General features: G+C 37.8%; 1 protein-coding gene across 1 annotated transcript in view; it reads left to right on the forward strand.

The window, feature by feature from the left end:
- The window catches only part of LOC150100847 (voltage-dependent calcium channel type A subunit alpha-1-like), a 1,659,894-nt gene that overhangs the window by 996,164 nt on the left and 642,704 nt on the right, over positions 1-21,026 (forward strand). The window lies entirely within an intron of this gene.

Raw genomic sequence — 21,026 nt, forward strand, 5'->3', positions numbered from 1 at the left:
TAATAATAATACCCCATATACAACTCTCTGATATCTACCAGAGAGCCAGTTATCAATCTAATCCACTAACCTGATATCCAAACCCATGTGTTGCAACTTGAAAATCAATTTGTAATGTGGCACCCTGTCAAATGCCTTTAAAAAATCAAAGAAAAAAAAGAAAAGAAAAAGGTAATGTATGCCTCACCCTCATCCACTGCTCTTGTTACTCTATAGTTAAAGGTTAACAGATTATTAAAAACAAAAGTTCCCTTTAACAAATACGTGCTAGCTTACATAAATAGTATTGCCCTCATCTGCCCAATAGTGTATATGAGTGTTTAGCAATTTCTCAAAAATCTTAACTACAGAAGAAATACAAAGAGGCCTATAATTTGATACCTCCATTGTACTTCCAACCATTATGCCAACCATGTCTACTCTCCAGGAACTTGTCCCATTGCAAGACTTGCATTAAACAGAAAAGCTAATGGCATAGTTAGTTCCATAGCACATTGCTATAAAACATGTGTGGAAATTCCATTTAGGCCCCCTGCCTTATTAACATTTAGCATACTCAGTATTTGGAATACATTCTCTTCTTTTACTTCTAACACTTCATCACTAATATCCTTTCAGAAATAAAGCCTGCTGTACCAAGATGAAACATTCTAATAAAGTGATGACCAAAGCAGATGACATAGTTCAACTATGTCATCTGTTTTGGTCACCTGATTCCCATCTTCATCCGGCAAGGTAATCCGTCCACAAACCACATAGTCAAAAAAAATTCCTTGAATTGCAGTACTAGTCTCCTCTCGTCTTCTAATTTTAGTCACTTTCTTAGCCTGAGCCCTATATTCCTCATGCAGCTGTTCTCTGCTTCTCTGCCTTTCTTTATATGTCTTTCATAATCTCCTTTCTTTATGCAATTTCCCTTTTATTTCTCTTGTCATCTATTTAACTCCAAATTGCTTTATCTTCTTCACTCGAGATGTACAATCTGCCATTGCTGTCAACAACTTTTTCTTATGTTGAAAGTTTATTTTTCACTTGGTTAGACTATAATAAATTTAGTTTAATCCTTTATCCAAGTGTGAGCAAACAAAGTTTGCACCTGAAAATATCTTCAAGACTGGGGTAAGGTAGTACAACACCAGGCAACTCACAGCAAAGTTGGACCAAGCTAACATCACTCCTATCTCAGTATCTCCCATAATGCAAAACACATCTCCTTGCAGATATGTATAATGTTATGCATTAAGGGAAGGGGCTCTGGGCCTGGCTCCCACTGAAGAGACCACAATAGGGTCAAAACTGGTCTGGGTAGTGGCCCTTCCCTTAATGCATAACATTATACATATCTGCAAGGAGATGTGTTTTGCATTATGGGAGATACTGAGATAGGAGTGATGTTTTCAGGTGCAAACTTTGTTTGCTCACGCTTGGATAAAGGATTAAACTAAATTTATTATAGTCTAACCAAGTGTAGTAAAGTTAGACTATAATTTATTATAGTCTAACTTTCAAAATCTTTCTCTAAATCCAGAGTAATTTAATAAAAAGGTGGCACACCGTTTGGCAATTCCTATAGGTAAAGATGACCTGCCTTTGCTTCTGCCTGGTATCTGCCTCTGGGCCTGGCTCCCACTGAAGAGACCTCAATAGGGGTCAAAACTGGGTAGTGGCCCTTCCCTTAATTCATAACATTATACATATCTGCAAGGAGATGTGTTTTGCATTATGGGAGATACTGAGATAGGAGTGATGTTAGTTTGGTCCACCTTTGCTGCGAGTTGCCTGGTGTTGGACTACCTTACCCCAGCCCTGAAGATATTTTCAGGTGCAAACTTTGTTTGCTCACACTTGGATAAAGGATTAAACGAAATTTATTATAAACTTTTTCTTAAATATATCTCACCTAATGGCTCCTCTGCCTTCAAATTCTTTCATTCATTGTACTATGCAAGCTGCTTTCTAAGCATATGATAGTTGCCTGCCTTAAAATTCAGCATAAATTCTTGTTTTGATACCTCCACATGTTTATTCATCCTCCAAGTGAGGACTACATGGTCACTCTCACCAATAGGGGACAAGTATGGCATCACAGTCACAATCAGATCCTCTGATGCTATGACCAAATCCAAAACTTTTGATCCTCGTGTCCCCTCCACCACATGCTTCTATAGGGCAGTTGACCCTCAAGAAATCCAAAAATTCACATGCCTTATTGCTGCATGGTGTCTTCTTTGCCCAGTTTATATTACTATATTTGAAGTTCCCTATAATGATCACTTGCTTTGCACTTACCAAACTAATTTGTCTAAACATTTCATGTTCATCACCACTTATATTCCTTGGTCTGTAGCAACATTCCACTAAATGTCATCAGTCATTATGTGCTGACTGTACCAGTTCTTGTCTGATCACCAAAGTTAAGTAGCATTGCACTCGGTCAGTACTTGGGAGGGTGCCCACCTGGGAACATCAAGTATTGTTGGCACTTTTTTTTAGCTGGCCTGGTTGGTTGAGTGGTTAGCGTATTCACTCACCAGCCAAAAGGCTGTGGATTCAAATTCGACCATGGACATGGATGTTTGTGATTGTCTGTAAAAATACTAGTGGTGGTGGTGGGCAGTAGATGGCATTGGTTTAGATGATGTGATTCGCTGTAGTTGGTGGATTAAGTGGTGGTGATGGAGAATAGGTGTCATCCCTTGATGAGTCCTTGAAGGTGGCATAATAATAATTAATAGCTTGTTTTATAAACATTTATCTCACAACTCTCGAAGCCTTTATTGTTATCTCCACTCTTCTATTTCTATACCTATTAGGACATTCTCGTAGGTTAACCAAGTTTCACTAATACCAACAACCTTTATAGAGGCTGAGTCAAACAAGAGCCACAAACTCATTCCCTTTATTTCTAATGCTCCTAGTATTTGAAAAGGAGTGCATTGTGAGCATTCTTATAGCCATTATTACTCTCCTCATGCTTCACCTGGCTCTGTAATATAGTGTATGCCTACTCATTTCTCAAGCCACTATCCTCACATGAGGTCATGGCTACCACATTCCACCTGTGCAATTTTAGTTTCCTCTGCCCTGATACCCTCAGTTGCGCAGAAAACAATAGTCTCTCCAAATGCCTCTGTCCTTCTGCATTCAAATGTAATCCATCTCTTGCATATAACTCTCTTCTGTCCTCAAACATATTCCACATATCCACATATTGCAGACTTCTTTTCTTACATATTCTTGCTGTCATCTCATTCATTATTACCACTCTTCTCCTCCACTCTGCATTATCATACAGGAGCAACATGCCCACTGTCTTTACTCAGGCACATTTCTGCTGCACTATCTCTAATTTTAGCTACAAATGTCGTGCTACATGATTCATTCAATTCATTCTAATCATTACCATCATCTCATCTTCATTCCTCTTCACCACCAGTGAATAGGTGGTGAACAGAATAAAATCCTAACAAAATATTACACAAACATACAAAAAAAAAAAAAAAGAAAAGAAAACTTAAAAACCAGTATTGGCAATGAAATAAACACAGTAATGTATAATACTAATACTAAATTTTAAAACTTTCTTTTTTTTGTTTTTTTAATTCAGACATAAGTTCTGGGAGTCAATAAATATTGGAGCTAGCATTAGTACAAATTTTACATTTGCAACTAAAAGCCCATCAGTGAATGCATCTGAATATGCATTTTGTATCGCCTGTCAAGCTTAAAATGTTCATGCAGTCTGAGCTGCACCTTGATTCAAATCAGTATAAGATATGAATCAGGATTGTAAATCACCAATGAACATTACCTGAAGATACCTATAGCCTTATAAATCTAATAGTGAATGGGTTTCTGAGTTCATGGGTGAGTTCAGATAACGACAGATAATCAAGAAATGCAAATTTTTGCAGTGCACGTTCGCTCCTTTCTGTTCATACATTTAGTTGATTCCTAATAGCTGTAGCTGCATTCAACATTCATATTTGGATTTATGAATAATTCCTGTACTGTTCTAGCTGAACTTGTGATTGATTTAGAGGGCATAATTCAGTGAAATGATTAATAGCAGTTATATTTTAGTAATCAAATTAATTTTATAATAGACTAATGACAATAGTTGATAAGGCAAATGCATATAGTGCATTATTATTATTATTATCAGGCCTCCATGGAGTTAAAAGACTCATCGTGGGAGGTCGTTTTTAGGAAATACAAAGTCTATCATACCACTACTTGAACCCATTAACCATCCCCACTCCAACCACTCTCTCAGGCAATGCATTCCAATTCAACCACCCTCCAACCAAAGAAACCACTCCTCACCCTTTTGCGCACAGCCTCCTTTCGTAACTTCCAGGGATGACCTAGAAGTTACGAAAGGAGGCTGTCATCACTCCTTGTCATCGCTCCTTTCCGCCGTTCCACCAATTGAAAGAACTTTCCAATGTCTACCCTGTAACTGCTTCTCAACAGTTTAAAAGTCTCGATCATATCACCTCTCCATCTTCTATCCACCAAACTCTGCAGTCCACAGTCCCTCAGTTGATCCTCATATTATACAGTCTTGAAACCATCTTTGTTATCTGCCTCTGTACCCTTTCTACAGTCAATTTATCCCCTTCAAATCCTGGTGACCAAATCTAAGAACAATAGTCTAAGTGATCATATCAGTTTTCTATCAATCATCGCTCCCAGATCTCTTGTCTTCCCTACCTCCTCCAGTACAGCTTCTCCAATCGAGTACGCATCCTCCCATCGATGGATCCCAAACCTCAAGAATTTTAATTGTACCGACAACCCCATTTATTTGCCGATCTGTCTAGTTTATTCAAATCCTCTTGCAGGGCTTTTACTTCTGCACTTTTACTGATAACCCTTCCCAACTTCACATCATCCGCAAACAACTGAATGTCTTCTTGCAATCCATTGACAATATCATTCATATAAAGATTGAACAATACAGGTCCCAGTACTGAGCTCTGTGGAACCTCACTTGTAACCTTCTGCTTCCTTGATATTGCCCCATCATACACAACTCTCTGATACCAATCAGTCAGTCAATCCTGAATCCATTTGACTAACCCGACATTTAAACCCATGTGCTGCAACTTAAATATCCTTAATTGGTATTCAGAGTACTCAGTATTTGGAACACACTCTCCTCCTGCACCTCTAAACCCTGATCCTGCCCTATCTCTCTAGTATTAAAACCTCCTCCAGGATGAAATACTCCAATAAAGTGCTCATTGAACAACTCCACTGTGTCCTCTGCATAGGTCACTCTATTCCCATTTTTATCCCGCAATGTCATTCTTCCACAATCGTTTCTCCGCCTACTGGTCACATAGCTAAAAAATTCCCTAGGATTTTCTTTGGATCTTAGTGCCAATCTCTTCTCATATTCCAGTTTTGCTTTCCTCACCATTCTGGTCACTCTCCTGACCTGCATCTCGTATTCTTCATGTATCTGTCTTCCACCCCTCTCCTTGTATATCTTCCATAACCTCTTTTTCTACTGCAGTTCCTGTTTGATATCGTTTGTCATCCACTTTACACCAAACTGTGTCCGCTTCTTCACCCATGGAATACAGCTTACTATTGCTGCTAACATATATTCTTTCACAATTTCCCAAGCACTAATGATATCCTGGCCTTCCAATTCTGCCCTCCATGGAACTGCCCCTAGTTGATACCTAAGACTACTATAATCACCTGCCTTATAATTCCACATACGTTCCCTTTTCTTTGATACACCTGCATATCTGTTCATCTTCCAAGTGTCAAAACCACATGGTCACTCTCTCCAACTGGTGGGAGAGATGTCATTTCACTTATTTTCAGCTCTTCTGATGCTATGACCAAATCCAAAACTCTTGAACCTCTTGCTTCCTCCATCACATTCTGCCGAAGACATTTGTTCCTCAAGAATTCCAGAAATTCTATCCCCTTCTTACTAATTGCATTTTCCTCTTCCCAGCTTATGCGGCTGTAGTTAAAATCTCCCATAACAATCATTCTTCTTGCACTTGCCAAGCTCAACTGCCTAAACATCTCCTGGTCCCCACCTTCTGTGCTCCCTGGTTTATAGTAACACCCCAATAAATATCCTGTCTTGGCCACTTCTACCTCACACCATATGCTTTCAAAACCATTTGTGTCACTGCCTTCCAAAGCCTCTACTCTAAGAGGACATAAGTCATCACTTATCATAAGCAGTACTCCATCATTACGTTTTCCTTCCTATCCTGCGAAAAAATGCTGTACCCTGCCACTTCAATTCCGGTTATTATATCATCCTCCGTTAACCACGTCTCAGAGATCCTAATAATCTTTGGCCAGGTTGATGCTATCGGTGCCACCAATTCATTTCCTTTATTTCAGATACTCCTGGCATTAGTATAGAGCATAAAAATGTCACTGCTTCTATGCCTATCATTGTTCCCTCTCAACCCCCCCTGGGCTCAATGTTTCCTGACATCGTCCCCCCCCCCCCCAAGCACCCATTCCCACAAGAGGTCATCCCTCCTACCTATTACCTCCATTACCTATATTTCCTCCACTGAAAATTAATGCATAAAATGCCATAAATGTTATTCTATGAATGGGATAAGTACTGTATGGGAGACGTATCAGACCATTATATGTGGAAAAGAAGAAGAGTAAGGAGAACACCACAAGGCTCTTTGTTTTGTGGGTATTCAGTTCTTTTCTGATGAAGAAATATGGTTCAGATATAGGACTGATGTAAGAGATTCTTCAGGAGAATCTGGATAATTGGTAATGTGGATCAGTAACAAGAGGTGAGGTCATGTGTTTCAAGCTGTGCAGAAAGATAAGTAATTTTTTTCAAATTTTAATAATATTAGGTTAATTTCTCATAGCTTTTGATATTTTATGAGTACATGTGATAGATTGGATTGCTTAGATTTTCAGAAATAGTTGTACATATTGTAATAAAAATAGATATTATGGGTTTTCTATAAGTTTCACATTGTGCACATATTGCTATAAAAGAGTGCAATTGTGACATCTCTGGCTGGTTATAAGATATATGCACAAATATTAATTTTAAACCTCAAAACATATGTGGAAGATATAATATGTCTAGAACAAAATGGCTTCTGAAAAGAATGATCATGTATTGATCCAGCTTTTACATTAAAAATCCTAATGGAAAAAGCATTTAAATTCAACATAGCATTTACAGATTACTAGAAAGCTTTTGATAGGGGCTTAAGAAACAAACTGTGAGTCATACTCAAAAAGTTAAATATTCCATATTAGCTACTTGTGATGATAAAGTAACTAACATTCATAAAAACAACCAAATAGCTGTAAGAATTTACAATCTGTATAGATGAAATATAAACAGGGAATCTCTTGAGAAACAAGCATGCCTTAATGGAGAAAGAATTGAGGAAATCAGCAAGTTTGAGTAGCTGGGATCTATTATTAATATGAAGAATTGCTGTTCAGAAGATGTCAGAAGATTAGGAATGACTAAAGCAACAGTCAGAGATTTAATCATTTTAGTCAGAGACTAAAATCTGGAAAGATGGATCTATCTCCATGGGAACAAAGTTGAAGATTTTTAATGCAATTGTTTTTCCAACAGCCACTTATGGATGTGAAACTTGGAACCTAAAGAAGTCAGATAAGAAAAGAATAGCTGATTTTTGAGATGTGGTGTTACAGAGGGCTGTTGAGGATATCATATACTGAAAGGCATATACAAATGAATGGGTGGCGTTAGAAAAGATCAGTAGAACTTTAAGGCTCCTTAAGGATATTGACAGAAGAACATTAAAATATTTTGGATACATTGAAAAAATGGAAGGAGGACCTCTCAGAAGTAATAGAAGGTAAAGTTCCTGGGAAAAGAGGAAGGGGTAGAATGTCAATGAGAGGGATGGATGGATGGATGATGTGTGTTTGTGTGGAGTGACTGATCTTCAGAGAGGCAAAGCTTCCAGAAAAGCAGAACAGGGCCACATGGTGAGGCCTGGTGTGGCACATCACTGAGCATCAGAGTGACCATATGGCATCTGTGGATGCCCAGTGAACATGTGGATGGATAGATGAAATAGAAAAGAAATTGAATAAAAATATAAAACCAGCATTTAAACTGGATCGTGGAACTATACTTAAATACAGTTTTGTTAGCCAGTGACCAAATAATCATCGTAAGAAGCAATGATGAACTCCAGAGATCATAAATCCATATTACAATGTATATACAAAGGAGATACAAAAACCAACAGACAAAACAGAAATAATGGCTATTAAAGGACCATCTCCTTTCAGAAGAAATCACAATTGAAAATAAACTTTAAAAACAAATTAACTGCTTCAAATCTCTCATATGTGCTATATCACACACAAAAAAAGCTGACATTGATATCAAAATTTCAAACTTCCTAAAATAACAAAGATGATCAATAATATTTTCCAATTTAACCAAGTTCAAAAGCATACAAGAATAAGAGTAGTAATTTTTGACAAGACCTTCTCTACTGTACATAAGTGAATTACGGATCATTAAAACTGTAGAAGAAAAAAATAATAAAAACCAGACAAAAGAAATTCCTATGATAAGCAGCATGCTATATTTTCTGGGACGACAACAGAAACACAGAATATATGTAAAGAACTAAAATTAGACTCAGTATTGGACAAAATATATGAATAATGAAAGAAATGGATTTGAACATATTGAAAGAATAGATTTGAACATATTGAAAGAATAGATTTTGATTGAGATTGAAAGAACATATTGAAAGAATAGACTACCCAAAAAGATAATTCGATATTAGATTTGTTTTGTTGCAAATTGACGTGGTCTCTTGTGATTGATCTGTGTTTGGAGAGCTCTGAAAGCCAAGTTTTTTAGTTTAGAAAAAAAAACAGTATTATTTAAAAATTGTGTTAGAATTAGATTGTATTGTAGTGGAAATTAGATTTAAGTTAAAAGTTTTATTTAAATATAGTTAATATAGTCTTGGAAATATTGTCTGTGAAATGTATCAAAGACAAATAGACCTTAGTTTGAAAATGATAGTGTTGGGGATGTGTGCTGAAAATGCTACAAAAGTGAGGGTCAGAAGCACGGGTCAGATCATGAGATCGAACAAGTGAATGGAGAATAAGCATGAAAATGTGTGTGAAAGTGTAATGGAAGATAGGATTGAAAAAAGATATTAAAATTCACATGAATGAGAGATAGAGTGAAAGTGGTGATCGAATTAATAGTAGTATGATGGACGTAAAGATTGAAGAGACCGTCATAATGAGGGAAAATATACAGTTATGCAGAATGATACGCAGGAGGAAGCATGAGGTGCAGCATAATGCAGAAACATATGGCGGGTGGTTCAGCTGATAGCGGAAAGAAAGCAAGAAGCGCAAAAAAAAGAAAAAGGAATGTTTGACAAATGGAAAAGGAAAAATTAAGGAAAGAGTCTTGTAAAGCAATTGTATCTCATAAGTGGTGTGATTGTCAAGAGAGAGAGTGACAAAATTATGCTTCCTGGTTGCAGAAAATTAATGATGTTAGTGAGGCTATTAGAGTGCAAAAGAGCAATGTGAAAGAATTGATTGATTTGGCTGGAACAAATGATTTGAAAATAGAAAAATATGGTATGAGGGAAGACATGAAATAGTTACTGGAAGTAGCAAAAGAAAGATTGAGAGAGTTAAGATAGTAAGTCTGTTGCCATGTTATGACAGAGTTGAGTTGAGAAGTAGGGCCATAATAGTGAATGAGTCAATGCATAGGCTATGCAGGAGGAATGATGTGGAATTGGTGGATGTGTGGAGTCAGCTAGATGAATGAATGAAAGGACTTGTACAAGAAGGATGGTTTACATTTGAATGAATTTGTTGTTCAGAGCATGCAAAAAGTGTTGCTGAATGAAGTGACAGTGGATGTGCAAAATCAGAGAGAGAGAGAGAGAGAGTTTTTAGGGGGGGGGGGGAGATGTTGAGTACACAGATTACAGATTATCTTGAGACATTCGAGTATAAGAATATGCATAAAATGCCTAAGTTAGTACCACTGGTAACAAACCGGAATATGATATTAGTATAAAGTGTCAAGACAGTGGTAGGCCTAAGGGACTTTTGCACTTTATGTACACTAATGCCAGGAGCATTTGGAACAAGATAGAGAAGTTTTTGGCATTGGTTGGTTAATCCTGGTCAAAAGCTATTGGTATTAGTGAGACATGGCTGACAGAAGATGATATAGTTAGTGCAATGGAATGTGTTCAAGGAGGATAGAGAGAAAAGAATGGGGGGGGAGAGTGTTATTGATGATAGCCAATGAACTGCAACCAAAGAGAGCAGAAGTTCAACTGCAGGCCAGTGAAAATAGCACATTTGAAGCAATCTGGTGTGAGATTGAGGCCAGCAGAACAAAATATACAGTTAGATGCTGCTATAGACATGGGGATGGATGGTAAAGATGATGGAGATAGTATGCATCAGCAAATAAGCTCAGTTGGTGGAGGGTGGGTACTCATTATTGGGAACAACCAAGGGGAACATAGATTGGAAGGAGAAGAGGATACATAGGAGGAAGGAAATAGAATTTATGCAGTTACTAAGGGATAATTATCTGAGGCAGCATCTGATGGATATACTAGGGATTTGAGAGTGCTAGATACAGCAATTTAATCAGAAAATTTGTTCATAATCAATATAATCACATGGGCACCAATTGGTCAGAGTGATCATATTTTCTTGACCTAGGAGGTGGCTAATTGAGTAAGTTTCAGTTAAGAGGAGATATTAAGGTTAAGAGGCTAGGATCAGTGCCATGACACATGAGATTTAAGGCTGGATGTTTGATAATGCATGAGAAGTGGTAAAAGAGAGTTTGCAGGAAGTAATAGCAGACTGCATACATAGAGTCAGAAGAACAAATCAAGTGTGAATTAAATTGATGAATATCATCATTAAGCTGAAGCTACAAAAAAAAGAAAAATTTGTGGCTGGTATGCAAGGAGAAAGGTTACCAGCAGACATCTGAGCAGTAGAAAGCACAGACTAGAAGGGTAACCAGTGTGATAAGAATGGCAAAAGCAGAATATTAAAGTGAAAGGAAATTAGCAGTGCTGTCCAAAGATAATTCCAAATATTTCTTTCGATATTAACATATCGAAAGAAATATTTGGTAAATGTTTGTAAATGCTTGAGGTAAATGTTTATGGAAAAATTATTTTAATGAATGCTGATAGTAGAAAGGTAACTGAATCAGGCAAAATAGTAGAATTAATGAGTGAACACTTTGCAAAGGAATATCATACAACTGGAGATATTGCAGTAACGAGAGAGAGAGAGAGACAAAGGGTTATAAGCAAACTGAGGTAAATTAACTGGAGGTGCATAGCATGATACAGAACCTTGATCTGAATTCTGCTATGGGATTAGATGTTTTTTTATTAGAGGTTTTATGAGAATTTCATGAGAAGGCACTAGGGTATTGGCAGTGCCTTTGATCATGTTATTTAAGTCTCAACTCGGCAAATTGCTGAATGATCAGAATATCAGGAGTCAGTGTCAAGGTGCTGGAGAAGTTCATCAAGGAATAGATAGACAGAAATGTGATACTGTATGGGAGGGCAACATGGTTTGTGAAGGGGAGGTGGTGTCTCAGTAAGTTGATTGCATTTTATTATTATCATTATTAACATCTGACCTCCATGTAGTCAGAGACTCATCGTGGGAGGTACATACTATTGCACACAATGCTCATCCAATCGTGCCTCAAACTGATTCGATGTGTCTACATTCACAACACACTCAGGCAATTTATTCCACTCATCTCCTTATACAGTTTCCAGCAATGACCTCTTGTTCTACCCCCCCTCCGTTCTATGAAAAATCTCTTCCATGTAAACCTAATAACAACCCCTGACTAGCTTATATGTCTCAATCATATCCCCCCCCCCTCCTCCTCCTATTCACGAGGCTTTGCAATTTACATTCTTTAAATCTATCCTCATATTCCACATTCTAAAGACCACTGACCACCTTTGTGAATCTTCTCTGGATCCTTTCCAATATATCTTCATTACCACGAAACCCAGCAATGAAATCTGTGTACAATAATCCATATGAGGCATGATTAAGACCTTATACACCGGCTTCTTTAACCTCTTTATTTCTGCATGTCAGGGTCCTTCACATCATTGCCATTATCCGATGTGATATCTTCACAACTTGTGCAATATGGTACCTGAATCGTAGGTCCTTGCCCACCACTGATCCCAGATGTATAATTCCTGCTACTTCCTTTAAAAGTTTCCCCATCAAGTGTATACTTTGCATCCCATTGTTGCTTACTAAACCTTACACCTTGCGAAATTGAACTGACAGTTCAACTTACCTTCACATTCAGAAGTGCCTATCAGATGGCATATGGTGTTTGGAGAGCTCCGAAAGAGAAGAAAAATTGTATTATCAGTTAAAAAAAATTATTAGAATTAGATTTTATTCTGGAGTTAATTAGTTTAGGTTAAAATTTTTTGTTTTAAGTATTGTTAATTTAGTCTTTTGCATGGTAAGTTACATAGCATAGCACATGCACCAATGCAAGGCAGAACAATGGCATACAAGTTGGTATTGTTCAAAGAATTTAATCAAAAGAACTTTGTGCAGCGTCTGCAATATGTATGCATCAACAAATGCAGCTGGAATTTGGTTTGAAAGTGATAGTGGTGGGAAAGTGTGCTGAAAATGCTATGAGAGCGAGGATCAAAAGTGTGTCTCAGGTCACGAGATTGAAGTAGTAGATGGAATTCAGAATACGATTGAAAATGAGTGTGATGCAACACCAGAAAGCATTGAGAGTGAGATTAAATGTGACATGATTGAGAGAATGTGTAAAAGTGAACAAAAGAATACTATGACTGCTGTAAAGAATGAAGAGTTGGCTGAAATGAGGGAGATAATTCGGTTGCACGGAGTGATAAATAGGAAGAAGTGGGAGTTGGAGTAAATGCAAAAATGTTTGGCAAGTGGATCAGCTGATAACAGAAAGCAAGAAGTGTGAGATCAGAAAAATAAGGACTTGACCAGCGAGTGTTGTATGGTGATTCAATCATAAAAGGCTGTAATTGGTGGGACATTGACAAAATCACTTTCCTGGAAATTATCATATGACGACTGAAAAAGGAGAAAACTATGGCATGAGAGAGGACATGAAAGAAATACTGTAAGCAGCAAAAGAAAGGATTGAGCGAGTTAAGATAGTGAGTCTGTTGCTGCAGTATGACAGAGTAGAGATGAGAAGAAGGGCCATAATAACGAATGACACCTGCATAGATTATGTAGGAGGAGTAGTGTGGAGTTTGTGGAGTGAGTTTGATGGGTGAAAGGACTTATACAAGAAGGATGGTTTGCATCTGAATGGATTTGGTGTTCAGAGACTGGAAAAAGTGTTGTTGAATGAAGTGAAAGTGGATGTGCAGAATCAGGGAAAGTAGAGCTTTTAGTGCAGGGGGGGTAAGCTGTTGAGTGGATATGTAGATATCAGTGAGGCAGTTGAATGTAAGAATGTGTATAATATGCCTAAATTAGTACTACTGGTAACAAACCAGAATGGAATAGTTAGTATAAAGCATCAGGATAGCAGTGGGCCTAAGGGGCTTTTGCACTTTGTGTATGCTAATGCCAGGAGCATTCAGAACAAGCAGGAGGAATTTTTGGCATTGGTTGGCTCATCCTGGCTAAAGGTCATTGGCATTAGTGAGATATGGCTAATAGAAGATGATATAGTTCATGGGATAGAATGTGAAGGGTATAGAGTGATCATGGAGTATACAGAGAAAATAATGGGGGGAAGGGGTGAAGTGTTATTGATGAAAGCTGATGAACTGCAACCAAAGAGAATAGAAGTTCGACTGCAGGCCAGTGAAAATAGCACATTTGAGGCAAGTTTATTTTGCACTTGGTTAGACTGTAATAAATTTAGTTTAATCCTTTATCCAAGTGTAAGCAAACAAAGTTTGCGCCTGAAAATATCTTCAGGACTGAGGTAAGGTGGTGCAACACTTAGGCAACTCGGAGCAAAGGTGGACCAAGATCTCTTCACTCCTTGTCTCAGTATCTCTTATAATGCGAAGCACATCTCCTTGCAGACATCTATAATGCTATGCATTAAGGTAAGGGCCACTACCCATACCGGTTTTGACCTTTATTGAGGTCTCGTCAGTGGGAGGTAGACCTTCTGCCTTGGTATCTCTGCTTCTGGGTCTGCCTCCCACTGATGAGATCTCAATAAAGGTCGAAACCGGTATGGATAGTGGCCCTTACCTTAATGCATAGCATTATACATGTCTGCAAGGAGATGTGCTTTGCATTATGGGAAATACTGAGACAAGGAGTGATGAGAGCTTGGTGTCCACCTTTGCTCCAAGTTGCGGAAGTGTTGCACCACCTTACCTCAGTCCTGAAGATATTTTCAAGCGCAAACTTTGTTTGCTTACACTTGGATAAAGGATTAAACTAAATTTATTATACACATTTGAGGCAATCTGGTGTGCGACTGATGCCAGCAGAACAAAAGATACAGTTGGATGCTGCTATAGACCAGGGTTGGGAAACGATGATGGATATAGTATGCATCGGCAAATAGACTCAATGAGTGGAGGACAGGTAATTATTATGGGGGATTTTAACTATGGGAACGTATTAGGAGGAGAGGATATATAGGAGAAAGGAAATGGATTTTGTGCAGTTACTAAGCGATAATTACCTGAGACATCATGTAATGGAATATACTAGCTGTTTGAGAATGTTTAATCTAGTAATTGCATCTGAGAATTTGTCTATAATGAATATGATCACATTGCCACCAAATGGTGAGAGCTTGCCCTAGGAGGTGGCTAAATGTGTGAAATTTTCAGTTAAAATGGGGTATAGGTAGAATTACACAGCTGGTAACTATGACAAGCTTAGGAGATTGCTTGGATCAGTGAAATGGCATATAAAAGTTGCTAGGACTGGATGTTGATAGTGCATGGGAAGTGGTAAAGGAGTATTTTAAGGAGGTAATGGCAGACTGCATACCTAGAGTCAGGAGGGTAGATCAAGTGGTAGAATATCATCATCAAGCTGGAGCTTGATGACAATGCAAGACATGGGCCAGAAGGGTAACTAGTGTGGTAAGAAAGGCAAAAGCGGATAATGAAAGGAAGTTAGCAATGCAGACTAAAGAGAACCCCAAAGAGTTCTTTTGATATGCTGCAAGTAAAAGAAAGAATGTATATGGCAGAATGATTTTAAGGAACGGCGATGGTAGGGAGGTAACTGAATCATTCGAAATATTGAATTACTAAGCGAACACTTTGCAAGAGTATATCATCCATGTGGTAATATTTCTTGAATGAGAGAGCCAAAGGCTTATACAGAAACTGAGGTAAATGAAGTGGAAGGGCATAGCATATCACAGAGCCCTAATGTGAATACAGCTGTGGAATTGGATGGTATTCCGGCTCGAGTTTTAAATGAACCGTTGAGGGAATTGTCAGTGCCCTTCACCATATTGTTTAATCTAAGTCACAGCTATGGGTTAGTCCTGAGGGGGTTGGAAATGGGGAGGATAAAATAGTTCCATTGCTTAACACGTTCGCTGCCAACTACGAGTATACTCATAGTTGGTAAACCAACTACACAAGCCAGCTACGAGTGTACTCGTATGATGCTTACCACCGGCAACGAGATTACTGTACTGACCTTGAAGAAGTGAAAATGCTTGGCTTGTGGAGCTAGCATCAAAACTGTGTATTCTCATAGATGGTATATGCTCTGCACAAGCCAACTACGAGTATACTCGTATGACGCTTACCGCCGGCAACGAGATTACCGTACTGACCTTGAAGAAGTGAAATTACTCGGCGTAGGGGAACAGACTATGCCGAAGTGCCGTGGCAGCAAACGTGTTAAAGGAGGCTTCAAGACTGATGTAGCAAATTACCAACTGATCAGCATATCAAGAGTTGTTGTCAAAGTATTTGAGAAGTTGGTCAAGAGCAAAATACAGGAATGGATAGATGGAAATTGGATACTGTATTGGGGGGGGGGAGCAATCTGGTTTTGCGAAGGGTAGGTAATGCCTAAGTAACTTGCTCATGTTTTATAATACAGTGACAGCTGAGTTGGATAAAGATAATGTATTTACAGTGATACTGCTGGATTTTTGCAAAGGCCTTTGACAGGCCTAATCAGCAAACTGCAGCACATGGAATGGATATAGTGTTTGTGAGATGGATAGGAGGGTGGTAGATGGAAAGATATCAGAAAGTAGTTTATTCTGGAGTAGAGTTCAAACGAAGGCCTGTGACTAGTGGCATGCCACAGGGGGTTATGTTATTGGACCGCTACTGTTTAATTTGTTCATTAATGATATAGAAAAGGATCTGAGAGGTTATTTGCCAATGATGCAAAGTTGGGTAGAACAATAGTTAATACAGATGATGTCAAAATTTTGCAGGATGATTTGGATCGATTGCAGACTGGGCAAAGGAGAATGGATATCGGTTTAATGTGGTAACGTGTAAGGTTATGCATATAATAGGGTGAAAAGATTACCAGATGTACAACACATTGCTGGAACTGTACTCTAGGAAATTGACGAAGCCAGAGACTCGGGAGTGTTAGTGGATAGGGAGTTAAAGTTTAGAGGACACAGCAAAAGTGGCTACAGCAGCTCATCAGATCACTTGGTAACTGAAGAATACTTTTGACAAACAAGCAGGTTATTGTTCTTCTTTATCAAGCTTTGAAAAAACCCCCATCTTGACTACTGCATGCAGATCTGGGTGCCTCTAGATCCTCTCCACCTCCTCCTCATCACCATTCTTGGTGATGAGGAGGAGGTGGAGAGGATCTAGAGGCTGGTGACCGAGATGTTAGCAGGTCTATGGAATGAACCTTACAAGAACAGGTTGAAGATATGTGGGTTACAGAAACTGGTTGATAGGTGGGAAAGGGGTGATTTGATTGAGACATACAAATTACTCAAGGGTTTTTACAAGATTAATTCAGAGGAAATTTTTCAGAACACATCTGGTGGTGGGAGAACTAGGGGCCATCCATGGAACCTGAGTAAGATTGTAGTTAGCAAGGGTGTTAAAATTAGGTTTTTTGCTTAGAGAGTAGTGAATGAGTGGAATAGGTTGCCATGACTGTGAATGAGTTCAAAGCAAGTTATGATAGATACAGCAATCCTTCGATTAATGCACATTAATCGAGGGATTGCTGTATCTACACAAATTAAATATAATAACCTATGGGAGAAAGTATAATTTGTTCCTCAAATTTCTTTTTTAACCCTTAATTTCTTTTATAAAAGAATTAAGGTATGTCTCAGGGCCTAGTTAAAGGAAATCCATGAAGCTGAAAGACAATAAAACATATTCAGAATATAAATTTATTATTCTATTTAACAAAGAATTGAGCTAACGTAGTTTGGCAGGCATTCTGTTTTTTTTTTTTTTTTTCCATACAGCTGTTGGCCCTATTGCCTTTTCTAATTTTCTGCAAATTTTTCTGCTTCTCTTTTCATCAGGGTCAGCCTCTAAGCATTGCTGCTTAAAAACTTCGATTGTGTGAAAAATATTTTCAAATTGTTTCTGTGAAATTTCTTCAGGATGACTGTCAGTGATTAAATTTTCTTCATATTCTTCAGGATCTTCCTACTGTGCTTCTAAATTTAGCAGGTCGGAATCACTCAATTTCTCAGAATGAGATTTAATTAACTCTTGGATGTTATCATTATCAATCTAATCAAAACCCACTTCATGCCCAATGTTGGCAATTTCCTCAACAACATTATCTATTTCATTTGAAAAGCCTCTAAAATCATTTGCGCAATGTGAGAGGATGTGCTTCCAAATGGCTTGCATATTGCTAGCAATCCCACGTTGAGTCTTGATAGACTTGTGTTTCCTAGGAAGGACCTCCTGCGATGAGTCTTTTGACTCCTTGGGGATCTAAATAATAATAAAAAAATAATAATAATAATTTGTCACTTTATAACCAGGCTGAGATTTCTCTGATTTTGCTAGAAATGTGTCAGAAGGCATTTGCTTTCAAAAAAGGCTGGTTTCATCGACATTAAATATTTGTTGGTCACAATATCCCCCTTCTTCCACAGCTTTCTTCAAAATCTCTGGATAATTTGTGGCCACCTCCTTATCTGCACTTGCAGCTTCGCCTGCGATTTGAACATTATGTAGGCTATTTCTCTTTTTGAAACGCTCAAATTATCCAGCACTAGTGTGGAATTCTTCTTTTCCATCATTACTAGCCCTTTCTTTCAAGGTTGCAAAGATACTTAATGCTTTTGATTTAAAAAGGTCAATGTTAGTTACAGTCTTCAATCCATGTAGAAAGAAGTCTCTCTAATTCAAACGTTATAATACTTTGATTTTGGGTAGTCTGCATGCATGATGAACTCAAAGCAGCCTTACCTTTCTCTTTGTATTCAGCAGCTTTGCTTGAAATTGCTCTTATAGTTGATTCATCCATTTTGTGTTCTTGTCCAATCTTTGCTCCAGACTCGCCTTCTTCATTCTTTTTTATTAGTTCAAGTTTTTCTTCCAATGAGATTACCTTTTCAAATCTTTTTTTCATTTTCACTTTTTTGCTTACTAACTTTTACTTGTGAATAAAGTTTGGGAAAATACTTTAAAATAAAAAAAGTGAGGAAAACAATTGCAAATGATGCACGAGATATGATCAGCAAAATGTTATGTATTTAGCAGATAACATAGATTTTGGCAGTAAATTTGAAACATAGTGACATGGAAATAATGTAGTATGCCTTTAAAAAATATTTTAAATTAGTAACTAAATTATTTCATCCTGGTGAGTGATATTTTAAAATAGTAAGCCATAAAAATGTATACATAGAAAAATTTTAAAATCTGTAACGTTTATTTTTAAAATGTATGTAGGTGCACTAATAGAATTTTAGGGGCGCATTAATTGCATTGAAATGCACTTTTGCAATTGAAAACACTAATCGGAGATACATTACACTTGGGATTGCTGTACTACACAGAGGTTGGATAGTTTTCTTGACATTATGCAACTCCAAGGAGGCTAAGAACTCTTTGGAGTTGCCCATACTACTACTAATAATAATTTATTCAGTCTACTTAAATCCCCCTGTATGGCCATATCTTCTTGTCTCTGCATTGCTTTCTCCAATTTTATCATCTGCAAACAGCTGCATATCACTAGTTAATTTCATCCCAATATCATTACCATACGAATTCAACAACAGTGGTCCTAAAATGGACCCCTGCAGTACACCACTAGTGAGTTTCCTCTTTTGGGATACTGTATCTAACAGCCAGTCACTGTTCTAACTCAGACGTCTGTTATCCATTCCCATCTGTTTCAAGTTTATTTAAGAGCTTGTCGTGTGGCAGTCTATCAAAATATTTTGCAAAATCCAAGTACACCACTGTATATGCATCTCCCTGTATATGGTATTTGTCAACTTACATAAGTAAGTTAGCAAAACATTATCTCCCTTTAACAAACTCATGCTGATAACCACAGAGAATACTGCTGTTTTTAACCCAATTCTGTATCCTACTTCCCACCAATCTCTCTAGTACCTTCACTACAACTCCAGATATACAGTTTGGCCTATAATTTGAAGCATTATCATCACCTTTAAACAGTGGAACAATTTTACCTTCTTTGCACTCCCTTGAAACCTGTGCTGTTGTAAGACTCTTATTAAACAGTCATGCCAATGCTACTGCCAATTCCAAGGAATTGGCAGTAGCATTGGCATGACTGTTTAATAAATACCTTCCCTTAAGACATGTGGTGATATCTCATCAAATCCTATCACCTTATTGACATCAAGGTTATTTATTTCCTGAAATACCTCCTGCTCACTCACAATTAAGCTATCCTTTCCTAAGTCCTCTACGCTTAATTTCTTCATGATTCCACCCTGATGAGGATGAAACACCCTTATAAATTGATCACTGAATACCTAAACAATGTCTTCTGCAGCAGTTACAAGTCTACCATTTTCATCCATTAACACCACCTTCCCATGATCATTCTTTCTTCTACTTGCCACATATCTAAAAAGCTCTCTAGTGTTTTCCTTCACCTGATTTGCCAATTTCTGCTCATACTGCACCTTTGTTTTATTAATAACAAGCCAGGAGTCACTTTCCTGGCCTGTTCTTTATACTCTTCATGTATAAGTTACCCAAAAAGTTCATGTTTTTTCATAATAAAAAATTAAAGAACTGCAGAAATTTTTATAAAATGTTTTATTCATTAAAATAAGCACCTTGACAATCTACAACTCTTTCCCAACGAGATACAAGTTTGTAAATTACACTTTTATGAAATGTTTTGTCTTTAGAAGTAATAAACCTAGCAACCTCTGCTTCAATCTCTGTTTATTGCAGAACTATATATTTCGCATGTGATTGTCTAGCAAAAAAAAGGTGTTAATTGCTTGTAGAAATATCAGGAGAATATGAAGGATGAGGGAGCAACTTCCATCCTAAAGCAAAAATTATTATTATTATTCAGGCCTTCATGGAGTCAAAAGACTCATCGTGGGAGGTCCTTCCTAAGAAACACAAAGTCTATCATACCACTCCTTAAACTCATTGACCATTCTCGCTCTCACCACTCCATCAGGCAATGCATTCCATGGTTCAACCACCCTCCATGCAAAGAAACCACTCCTCACCCTCTTGCTCGCAGTTTCCTTTCGTAACTTCCAGGGATGGCCTCTTGTCATCGCTCCTTCCCACTGTTCAACCAAGCGAAAGAACTCCCCAGTGTCAACCCTGTAACCGCCTCTCAACAGTTTAAAAGTCTCAATTATATCACCTCTCCTTCTTCTATCCACCAAACTCTGCAGTCCACATTCCCTCAGTTGATCCTCATCACTATCATTGTCCAGTCCTGAAACCATCTTTGTTATCTGCCTTTGTACTCTTTCTACAGTTAATTTATCCCCTTTGAAA

The sequence above is a fragment of the Typopeltis vanoorti genome, chromosome 12 (genome assembly GCF_054136105.1).
Source record: "Typopeltis vanoorti isolate ZY-2024b chromosome 12, IOZ_Tvanoo_1.0, whole genome shotgun sequence".
Taxonomy (NCBI): Eukaryota; Metazoa; Arthropoda; class Arachnida; order Uropygi; family Thelyphonidae; genus Typopeltis; species Typopeltis vanoorti.